The sequence below is a fragment of the Olea europaea genome, chromosome 21 (genome assembly GCF_002742605.1).
Source record: "Olea europaea var. sylvestris chromosome 21, O_europaea_v1, whole genome shotgun sequence".
NCBI classification, from domain to species: Eukaryota; Viridiplantae; Streptophyta; class Magnoliopsida; order Lamiales; family Oleaceae; genus Olea; species Olea europaea.
Window position 1 is genome coordinate 10,179 of NC_036257.1, and position 11,614 is coordinate 21,792.

The 11,614-nt window shown below is 32.8% G+C and overlaps 1 long non-coding RNA gene across 10 annotated transcripts; it reads left to right on the forward strand.

The window, feature by feature from the left end:
- The first annotated feature begins 1,888 nt into the window (after window positions 1–1,888).
- Window positions 1,889–7,235, forward strand: LOC111370341. 10 transcript variants are annotated; one of them, XR_002698378.1, is made up of 8 exons: window positions 1,896–1,927; window positions 3,012–3,061; window positions 3,415–4,012; window positions 4,092–4,197; window positions 4,289–4,551; window positions 4,652–4,690; window positions 4,789–5,093; window positions 6,706–7,235. It is a non-coding gene; the product is annotated as an uncharacterized LOC111370341 (long non-coding RNA). The 10 variants fall into 10 exon arrangements; XR_002698382.1 differs by having other exon boundaries at window positions 3,908–4,012; XR_002698375.1 differs by having other exon boundaries at window positions 1,889–1,927; window positions 3,012–4,012.
- Window positions 7,236–11,614: the final 4,379 nt, after the last annotated feature.

Genomic DNA, 11,614 nt, shown 5'->3' on the forward strand with positions numbered 1-11,614 from the left:
AGGACCATCCAAACTTTGGAAGACATGCTGAGAACATGTGTTTTGGATCTAGGAGGTAATTGGGAGTCATACTTACCTCTAGTGGAGTTCGCTTATAATAACAGTTTTCAAGCAACTATTGGAATGACACCATGCGAATCTCTCTATGGTAGAAGATGTAGATCCCATGTTCATTGGGATGAAATCGGAGAGGAGAGTTTTGGGACCAGAAATGGTTGAAAGGAGGGTCGAGGTAATCGATAAGATTCGTACAAGAATAAAGGCAACACAAGATCGACAAAAGAGTTATGCAAATACAAGGAGGAAGGATTTAGAATTCCAAGTTGGGGATAAAGTGTTTCTGAAAGTAGCACTGATGAAAGGTGTACTTAGATTTGGAAAAAAAAGCAAGCTACGACCCCGGTATATCGGACCTTTCGAGATACTTGATAGAGTCGGAAATGTGGCTTACCGACTAGCTTTGCCACCTGAATTATCGACAGTGCACAATGTGTTCCATATATCGATGATAAAGAAGTATGTACATGATCCTAATCATGTAGTGAGTTATCAAATCTTGGAGGTACAGAAAGATTTGTCGTACGAGGAACTACCGATCAAGATATTGGATCGAAAAGTGCATAAACTAAGGAATAAAGAGATTCAGCTGGTTAAGATACAGTGGAATCATCACGACGTAGAAGAGGCCACTTGGGAAAAAGAAAAAGAAGCCAAAGACAAGTATCTAACACTATTCGCTCAATCAGAAGGTAAATTTCGAGGACTAAATTTTAATTAAGGTATGGGGGATGTAGAACCCCAAATAATTCTAGATACCTTAGTGACACTAAGACATGAATATTGGATGACTAAAGTATACTTCAGATTTTTAATCTCATTTGAGACCCATTTTTGACTTAGGAAACATTCGATTTGGAAAATGATATCTAAATAAAAGTTGTAACTCTTTGAGTTAGCTTTCCAACGCACTTTGAATTACCTCAATCGGATATCGGAAGAAGAAGTTATGATAGAAATATTGAAGGTTGTGCAGTGTCAACCGGACTACAACCGATCGACCGAAACTGCATGAAATGAAAATTCTCGTTTTTCTTTAAAATCTAAATATTTATTTTCATCAATTATTTTCTCAAAGGGCCACTCACGTTTTTTGTAATAAAACCCCCACTAAATTAAAGCATTTAACCTCAAACTTAAATGGCACCCATGTTTTCTCTCTTAAATGAAATTTGACCCTTCATTTGCTTTAAGTTATGGGATATTTACTTATAAATAGAGATCTCATTTCACTCATTTTTCTCATACCAAAAGCAAGAGTTTTTACATAATAAAGAAAGAGTTTCCAAGAGAGAAAGAGAGGGAGGAAAGCTATTTTTCCTAGAAGTTTAAGAAGTGTTTTCAAGCATCAATTCTCAACGGTTTTCAAATATCCAAGGAGTGTATTTCTTTCAACGTGCAAGTTTCATCGAAGTTTCAATCCAAGTTTTCAAAATTTCAAAAGCATCAATCAAGGTAGGTAGAAGTGCAATGTGTCTAATCGTGTTAAGTTATAAGTTTCGACTCATGTTAATGTTTGTATGTCAAATGGTACTTCGGTACGGCATAGCCCTCTATGTTAATGGTTGTATGTCAAATGGTACTCCGGTGCGGCATACCCCTTTATGTTGAAGAAATGTTCGTATGTCAAATGGTGCCCTCGGGTACGGCATACCCCTAGATGTCAAATGGTGCCTCTGGGTACGGCATGTATGAAAAGTTATAAAGTTAATGTTTTTAAATGTATAGCTTGATCACGAATGCACCTATGACACCTATTGAGTTTTTCAACTCACGGGTTTAATCCCATCTCTACAGATTGAAGGAATTCTACTTCGGGCATGGATGGAGGAGAAGATGGAGAGTGATGCAACGAGCCCATAGAAATCCGGTGAATAAGTGATTTGGATTTATTTTTATGAAATATTTTCCAATGCTATTTTTTTAAAGTTTTGAATAACACAGAATGCGAGAACAAGTTATGTTTTCTTTAAATAAATTACATTTTGTTGTTTTGAAAAATGATTCAGTGTTTTTGTTTGAAGTATTGTTATTTAAATTATTATCCGAAGATGTAAGCTTCCGCTAAAACGTATTCACTTGTTACTAAACCACCGGTTAAGCTAAGTAAAGTAAGTAGCGTTCCGATCCACTAGGGGTCGGGGCGTTACAGTCTAGCTGTTCTATTACTTATTTTATTTCTAACATTTTAAAAATACAAACAAATTAAAGACAAGTCATTGACGGACAATGTTTCGCACAATTTGATGTGGCTCGCACGTGGCCCGAGATGTCAATCCATGTCGTATTTAGGTTTTATCATAAATGGTCATCGATTTCACACTAAAGATACAGAAAAATCACGCCAAAACAGTGGCATTTTAGTTGAAACGACAACTATTTGTAGATCCAATGCAATAGATAATGCACATATGGTTGGGAAAGTTCTTTACTATGGAGTTTTACGTGATGTTATAGTTCTTGATTATAACACGTTTCATGTTCCAATATGCAAGTGTGGTTGGGCAAATATTGTGAATGGAATAAAAATGGAAGATGGATCAGAGTAAACCTTAACGAGGGACTTAGACAATTTGAAAATGATCATTTCATCTTGGCAACACAGGTGAAACAAATCTTTTATTCAATGGAGAATGAAATACTTAGTTGGTATATTGCTTTGCAAGCACCACCAAGAGACTTTCATTTAATAGACATGGAAGCAAATACTGCTTATGAGGCAACTATTTCACTAGATATATCACGACAAAATCTAGACGACCTTGATGAGATAAGAATTATGCAAAGGCAGATGCTGAAAGCTTATTATGTGATATGTAGAGTAGTTTTGTAATTAGCTTATGTATTTCGTTTTTTCAGCATTATTTTAACATGCGACATGCCTAATATTTTGATAGATGTTAAGATCTAACCATTAATTATTATGACGTTACAAATTTTTATACTCTCTCTAGGTCATCTTTCGAATCATTTGACAGTCGAAACATATTGTACAAAATCTGAGGTAATTGTGTTTTCTTATAATACATAACATAGTTGTTAAGTTTCAAAAATGAGACTTTACGTTACACTTTTGTTTTCATGTTGCATTTTTAAAGTCCACTAAACGAGTTTCCAAGAATTCTAAAGGACGGGTAGATGCAATTGCTGTGGCAATTCGAGGGACCAATAAGAGACTACTACTGTCGAGTGAACCAGAAAATTCTATATCTTTCCCAATTAATGATGAGCAAAACACGCAGTCAATAAATGTAAATATAGAAGCTCCGAAAAAAGAAATGGGATCCAACCTAAGTGAAAATGATTCCTGAAAGTAGTTATTAGAAGATTGATCTCGAATTCAATGAATATGGGCAGGTAGTTGGTCGTAACTCAGATAAACTTGCTAGCATAATTGGAGCCATAGTACAAGAACATGTGCCGGTTGTTTTTAAAGATTGGCATTCAGTTGATGGAAAGAAAAAAAATAGAACTTTGGAATTTTATACAGGTATATTTCTTAACTTCACTTTTGCAGATTATTATGCTACATTCTTTTAAGATGGAAAGTTATTTTATATATATATAAATACAACATAGATTCAACGTGAGTGATTGTCATAAAAAAGTAACAATGCAATGTATGGGAAAGTATTAGAGGACATTCAAATCAAGGTTAAGAAAACAAATCATAAGTCAAGTCGAATTATCTATGAAGAGAGCTCGCATTATGGCCCTTTTTAGACCAAAGAATGTTAAATCTAAAGAAGTATGGGAAAAATTTGTCTAGGACACGCTTTCTGCCGATATTTTTGTAAGTATTCTTGCCGTATGAAGCTTCAACTTTTAAATAGTTATTGTTGTTTTATAGTTTTTTTAAGAGGAAAAAAGTTCCAAGTTTAGGAACATGAGAACATCTTAGAAGCTTCTCCACACTATGGGTCAAAAAGGCTATTCACGCATTGCTTATGAAATGGTAAAATTACAAACATATGTAATCTTCTTGTTTGAATTGGCCCATTCTAGTATATGTAATTACTATATTTTTATTGCAGATAAAGAGGAATCCAGAGATAAAAAGGATTGGAAACTAGAGTATGGACTCATGAACATCTCAGAAAAGATGGAAAATTGATAAATGAAGCAATTGCCGAAACTATAGTATGTATATTACGTCAATGTTCGACATATGATAGTTTGATTTTGTATACGTACCACTTATTAATATAAAATTTGGGTTCCATGAGTATAGAAAATGATCGAAGAGTGTGTCCAATCAATTTCTGATACACCAGCGAAGACTCCATCCGCGAGGATGCTGTTGCTCGAGTCTAGGTCCTGAACGTAATGGGAGAGTTAGAGGACTTTGATTTGGAGTTGCACCGTCGAAAGTGAGTGGACAAATTGAAAGTAACGTGAGAGTTAAAGAACTTGAAAGTGAATTACAAACTCAGTCATAAAGGGTGGGAGCGTTAGAAGAAAAATGTTGAAGCACTTCTAAAGCTATCTCAACAGGTTATAATATTTTACCATTACATATTTGTGGATGGTAATAGTGCTTAATATGGTCAATTACACATAGATTTACTTTTATAATTTTTGTATCATTTTACAGAATATGGAGGATAGGAGTTCACATGCTTTCACTCCTCAGGTTTTTGTCTCCTACATTAGTAAATGTTTATTCAATATAAATTCAGATTATAGCATACCAATTTGATACATGTTCACTTTTTTACTTTGCATTTCTAGTCACACCAAGGAAGTGGTGTCTAAGGAAGTATTGCATCTAAGGAAAATGTAAGGTGTCAACTATTGCAGTGGTATATGTTTGAAGAGGAAGAAATTGTAGTGGAAGGGAAGATTGCAACAACAGACCCTAGTGCAAAGGTGCATCACTTGCCACTTGGACGAGACTGTTGGAAGTTTTGGGTTGAGGGAGTGTGTATGAGTAGTTTGACCTTATACAGACCTACACTTGAACTTTGAACTCTTGGTGAAGCCATGGGAAGTACTGTTATTTGGCTGAAGAGCAGTATTATACTTATTTGATGAAGGTATATTTTCTGGACTAATTACATATATGTATGAATCTATTTCCATTTTTGAAATCAATTCTAGTTCTCAATTTAAAAATAGTGGATCTTCAATTTGTAATGGATTTTCATCCCATGCGAATGATAGAAAATTATGGGATCTTCAATTCTTGTAAGATATATTGCATTCTTCATGACAGTTATCTTATTTTTGCTTATGAAGGATACAGCAGTAAAGTACTCTTGATTCAGCCTTCTCTATGATCTTATTTCTGGTCTTGTATTTCTACAGTATTGAGAATGATAAAAAGAATTACCTCGGTGTCGATAGGCACTTAATATTTCTTAGACATCTAATGCTCCTCTTTTCTATCACCACAACTGTTGCTTCAGACTGCAGAGGAGAATTTGTGAATAGTTTAGTTGCAAGCAAGATTTTCATCTTGCGGTTGAGATCCATTGAGCTTTGCTAAGGTGGAAGGATATGGGAGAGACATCAACACTCATTTCTTTTAGCTAGTCCTAGATGATTTATAGATTTAAAACTCAGCCAGAGGCTGCTTCCTATAGTTCTATCGCTTAGGTGGGACACTAGTATGATTTGTTAGTGAAATCCAATTAGATTGCTATATTACCCAGGACATTAAGTCCATGGGTGAGATGCGATTTGGGGAAAAGATATGTATAAGTGCAGTTATGTAGCACAAACTCCTTCTCTAGATGATTTTTGGCACACCAGATAGGAGAGGCTCTCTTCCGTTTGCCCACTGCCCCTTAAAGCCCAAACTAGTGGGTGCATACTGATTTGTTCAAGTTAGTACCTTGGTGGTTCGATAAGAGTTTTAAATCTTACCTGTGATTGCTGGTCCATACCATTCCCTAAGCACTACTGAAAAAATGCCATATCAAGTTCTATAATGTTTCATGGCTGCCTAAATTCCCTCTGGATGAGAAACCAAAGGGTTTCCTATATTTAGATGATTAAAAGTAAAGCACAACTGATTAGTTTGAGCCTGGGGAACTGAGATGGATTTCTCAGCTTGTGGTGCAAGTGTATTTAGACAAGAAAACCTTTTGAAGAAACTTTGTTTCACTGTGGTTGCATAGTCAAAACTAGTTCTTCTAGTGTTTGTAGGATATCTGTCTTCATCTGGGTGAGTAAAGTGTCTGAAAAAAGTTTTAGTAGGTGTATAGAAAATAGAAAATACTCAAAAGAAGGGGAAAAAACTTACTGAGTGGGGAGGAAATTCTTTTTAGGAGAAACTGGGTTTATTTCAATGAAGATTGAAACACATTTCATAATAAAGAATTGGATTTCCAATTACATCGCTCAAATTTTTATAACTAGAATTTTAGCAAACCTACTCTTTTAAGCACCCTGCAGTGAATTTCTCCTAACATCATGCAGATAGTTTAGTGTAGTGGATGATTTTCCTGGCCAGTCCCCTACCCATAAAAAGAAGATAAAAGAAAAGGAAAGATGGGAAAATCATAAATATCTCAATCTTGTTTGTGCCAATTTATCAGCTCATCTTTTATTTACCATGGTTTTGGAGAAGAAAACATAGGATAAATTCATTTATATATCCCAGTTTTAATTTATGATATGATTTCTTATTTCACATGTTTGTAGGCAAGAGGCGCCGATGGAGGGCTTTTCTTTTGTATGGTCCACCTGGAATAGGGAAGTCTTATTCAGCTAAGGCTGTTGTTACAGAAACATGTCCATGGGGTGATGTGTTTTGGCCTCACGTAAACCTGTCTCTACTTTCAGTCGCTGTTGGCGCTGGCGCTCAGCTTGCAACTCTTGTTTTGCTCCTCATCATTTTAGCAATTTTTGGAATGCTGTATATAGGATATGTCTAAAACTTTTGAACGGTAAGATTGAAGGGCTGTAAGATATGTGACATATAGGTAGGTCTGCTAGATGTAACATCTTTAGAAGCTTGCTTGCTTTTGTATAGGTCAATATTTTTTATATTGTGTGAACCAGGAGATGAGCAATTGTCACAACCTTCACTGTATGTATAGCTGTTACATCTTTCTTGCTGGTTATGTTGGCGGTCGCATTTATTTGGGCAATGGGGTAGTTTTGGCTTAATGTAGATTATGTGAAGCTTACTTTGCTGACTTGATGCTTCAATATTTGTGTCTTCAAGGTTCTTTTGGATAAAGTGCATGTGTGGTCATTAGGATTTGTTTAAAATGTTTGTCATATTTCCAAAGAGCTTGGATTGGTTTTAAACAGGACATGATTAATCTCATTTTCATGCGCTATCAAAAAGATATATTGCTTAATATAAAAGCAGATAAATTAATTTGCATATTTTACTATACAATTTTTAAATTTTTTAAAAATATATTGGTTAATATAAAAGCAGATGAATTAATTAAAAATAAGTTAAAGAAATGTTGCTAATTAATTAGAGAAATGACAATGTTTGAAAAAATGTTGCAAATAGGTTGAAGGCAACGTTCAAGAAATGTTGCAAGAAAAGGTAAATAACAAAACTTATAAAATGTTGTGAAAAAATTGGTCGTCACTTTCAGCAGCATTTTTAAATTGTTGAGAAAACAGTATTTTGCAACATTTTAAAAACGTTGCAAACATCATTTTTCAAAACGTTGCAAAACACTGTTTTTACAACACTTTAGAAATATTGCAAAAAAGAAGTTTTGCAATGTTTTGTGAGCGTTACGAAATACTGTTTTTACAACACTCGCAAAACGTCATTGTATCCTTTCTCTCTACAGCAACATCAAGATTCGCAACATAGGGCCGAATGTTGCAAAGAGTTTTTAGCAACGTTTTTCGAACGTTGCAAAAAGCTGATTTTGTTTTAATGTTCTCACTTTTTAATGTTTATCAATTTTGTGAATTTTTGTTCCTTTTGGAATTCTGTTCTTTCCAAACTATTGAATTATTGTGTTCTTAAAATGAAGTTATGTTTAGTTAATACAAGTGAATCATAGTTACAAATAGATAATGTGTACAAGAAAATCAACTACCATAAGATCCATTTAGGGGTATCAATTTGGCTCGTTGGCTCTGGGGGCTTGTGGCTCGGCCTAGGAAAAAGTACAAACCGGCCAAGCTCATGGCTCAAAAGAATTGAGCTGAGGCTCATTTTAGGGCATCTATTCGAGCTTGAGCCAGCCCGTGTTAAATAAATAAATAAAAATCAGCTGCTTGCAAAGTTTTAAAAAATTTATATATATTACGTGAAAAAAATAGTTGCCTCATGCTTTAAGGCTACCTTTTAAGATAGCAATAACAAGCAGTTTTGTGTATTCAAATTTAAAATTTCAAATTCAAGTTTGGTTGTAAGTGATGTATTTTTTCTTGATATTAAATATGAGGTAAAATTTTGAGTTTCATGTCAATTTACGTCAATCAGTTTTAACTTGTAGTATTATAGTTTCAACTTCAATCTTCAAATTTTTTTCTCTAATATTCAGTTTCTTTTACTCTAATATTTAGTATCTTTTGCTATAATAGACATAAATGAATTCTAATAGTGTTGAGATTAATTAGGGAGTTCAAGTACATTCGACTACAATACATTTCATTATATTCCAATTGATTTGAAGGATATTAAAAAGGAAGTACTCAAGACTAAAAGGTCGAAAAAGGAATTCTCGAATTTTTGGCAACATATGACACAAAAAAAGTTGGTGTTCAAAATGGAGTCAATATTTGAAAAACATGTTACAATTACCGTGACAAAAGAACTTACTTGGAAGCCAATTCAAACACAATGCATTTGAATAGGCACATTATTTAGGAGTTGCAAAGTAAAACCAGTCAGCCTCGACCTGAAATAGATCAAATTAGTGTTTGGCGGTTCTGGATCTACTTCTTCCACGTTTTATGAAAAAATTTAGTAAAGAAACGGTTGCATATGTGATTGCAGCAGAGATACCGCTTACGATGATAGACTCAATCCACTTTATCCAACTCGTGTAGTATCTTCAACCTAGGTATACTTCTTATCATATAAATACTCTCCATTCAAACACTATATTAAAATAAAATAAGATGCTATTGAAGGTCTACAAACTTTTAATATTTACCTCTGGTTTGTAGATCTGTGGCAATAGAAATGTTATATTGTCACTGCGACTCATTACATTGATCACCTGTGACTTTTACATAAAAATGATTATTGCATCCAGATGTATAAAATATCTTCATAATACCACTAATATATACATGGTTTTAAAAGCTACTATACGAGAATATGGTATACAAGAAATGATTTGAAGTTCTATTTTTGACAATGTTGGTGTGAACAAAGGTGTTATTGAAAAAATTATTAATGATCTTAATCTTGTATTTGGAAGTTTATTTTATCATCAATGACTGTATGTCACATTATCAATTTGATTATAACAAGTGGATTAGAACATATAAGATATCTTTTCAATAAAATTAGACAAGCAACAAATTTTATTATTATATTGCCTGCCAGAAAGCAAACATTTAACAAGTTATGTATAGAGTATGACTTACAAGAGAAATCATTTTACCACTGATGTAACATATAGATGCAACTCTACATATTTTATGTTACATTCGTGTGAAAATTATAATAAAGTTATTCACCATATTATAATGCTAGGTATACATATGAACCCCGAACATTATTTGGAAGATTAGGAATTGTCTATTGCATTTTGTGAGAAAAATTCTTTAAGACCTTTTTTCGATGCCATAAAAAAATGTAGCGGTATTTATTAACATACATCTTCATTTGTTTTACAATACTTTTCTACATTTTTCAATCATTTCATAAATATAAAAATTTGCCACTTTTTGTTGATGTAATCTACTCTATAGAGTTAAAATTTAGTAAATATTGGAAATAGTTGCCCTCTTTATTTCTTTTAGTTTTGGTGATGGACCATCGACTTAATTTATCTGGCATAAAAGTTATTATAAAATGGATTTCAAATTTCATGAATGTGAAATTATCACATGTGCATATTGAATCTCTGTTATTCAAAATATAGAACTATTATAATGAAAAATGAGATCAATGCAGTTCTACTTCCCAAAATTGTTTTCTAAAAATATTTCAACAAGTTCAGATGATATACAAAATTATTTAGATAATAATACAAGTGTTTCTTCATTTAGCTCGAGTTCATCAATATCTAGAACGATATATGTCAGTAGTATAAATCTTGAATTTCTTCTCAATTAGCTAGGTATGGGTGCATGAATGTTCGTAGTGTGTTACAACCAAAAGAATTATGAAAATTTAGTCTTCTTCATGGTGGAAGTGGAACGAAGACAATATCCAATTGTATTAAAAATTGCACGCTATCTACTAATACCTCTAGTGCCTATGCTACCATTAGAAATTGCTTTTAATTTAGGTTGTTGAGTTTTATCAGACAAATGATCAAAACTAAAAGAAGATATATTGGAGGTTTTAATATGATTGAGGGATTGAGAATGTACGAAATTATGTATTCAAGATGTTGATGGTATAATGGCTGAAGAGTTGCAACAAATCCTAGCATAGGATATTGTAAACTTTTAAATTGATTAATTTAAAAAAATATGTAATTTTTAAATTTATTTGTTTCAAGAAAAATTGTATATGAATTATTTTATTCGTATATAATTTTAACTCAAAATACATTAATTGTTAAAAAGATTGAGAAGGCTCGAACGAGCTGAAAGCTCAAAAGCTCGAGTAGAGACTAGACTTTTTGGCCGAAATTTTGCTCGGCTAGGCTCGAGCCAAAAAAAAAAAAAAACCAACCATTTTTACTCGAGTCGAGCTCGAGTTTCGACTAGACTTATTGATATCCCTAGATCTTATTTGTGTGGAACTTAATAATTGAATGTCTTTAATTGTTTTTGTTTTCAACTAAGAAAATATTATATTTGATCATTTTTTATTGGTGGTTAAATTAGAGAGAGTGGATAAATAAGAGGGAGAAAAAGAAAGTGAATTACTTGAAAAATAAAAATCATACCTCCTTAAAGAAAATATTTTTTTTGTTTTCGTGGAATATATGGTTACATGAGCAAAAGTTAGAAAATATTTTTCATGAAAAAAATTGTCAATCAAACATTTCAAAGAAGGAATTTGAGTGGAAAAATGACATTTTCCATGTTTCATAAAACTAATCAACACACACTCTAAATTTAATAATTTTACATATAAATCCAAAATTTTTATTACTTTTTAACCACATATTCCTTTAAAAATCACTATTTCAAAATTCATTTTATCCAAAAAAAAAGGGACTCAAACAAACTTAAGTATAGAACCAGAACTTCAGAACTTTTACAAACTGAATAGTGGGCATGCTTGGCCTTATTGAACCTTCTTTCTTTTCCTTTCTTTTTTAACATGATAAACTTGCTAATTTGAAAAATGCGTTTTTGTTGAAAATATATTGGAAACTCGAGAAAAAAGTAAAATTCTCAAATGACGTCTTTATCAATCGAATAAGGAAGAATTGCACCCACAATTCAACACCTTTTGATTGTTCATAATTTTTACATTAACCGTCATGTGCAA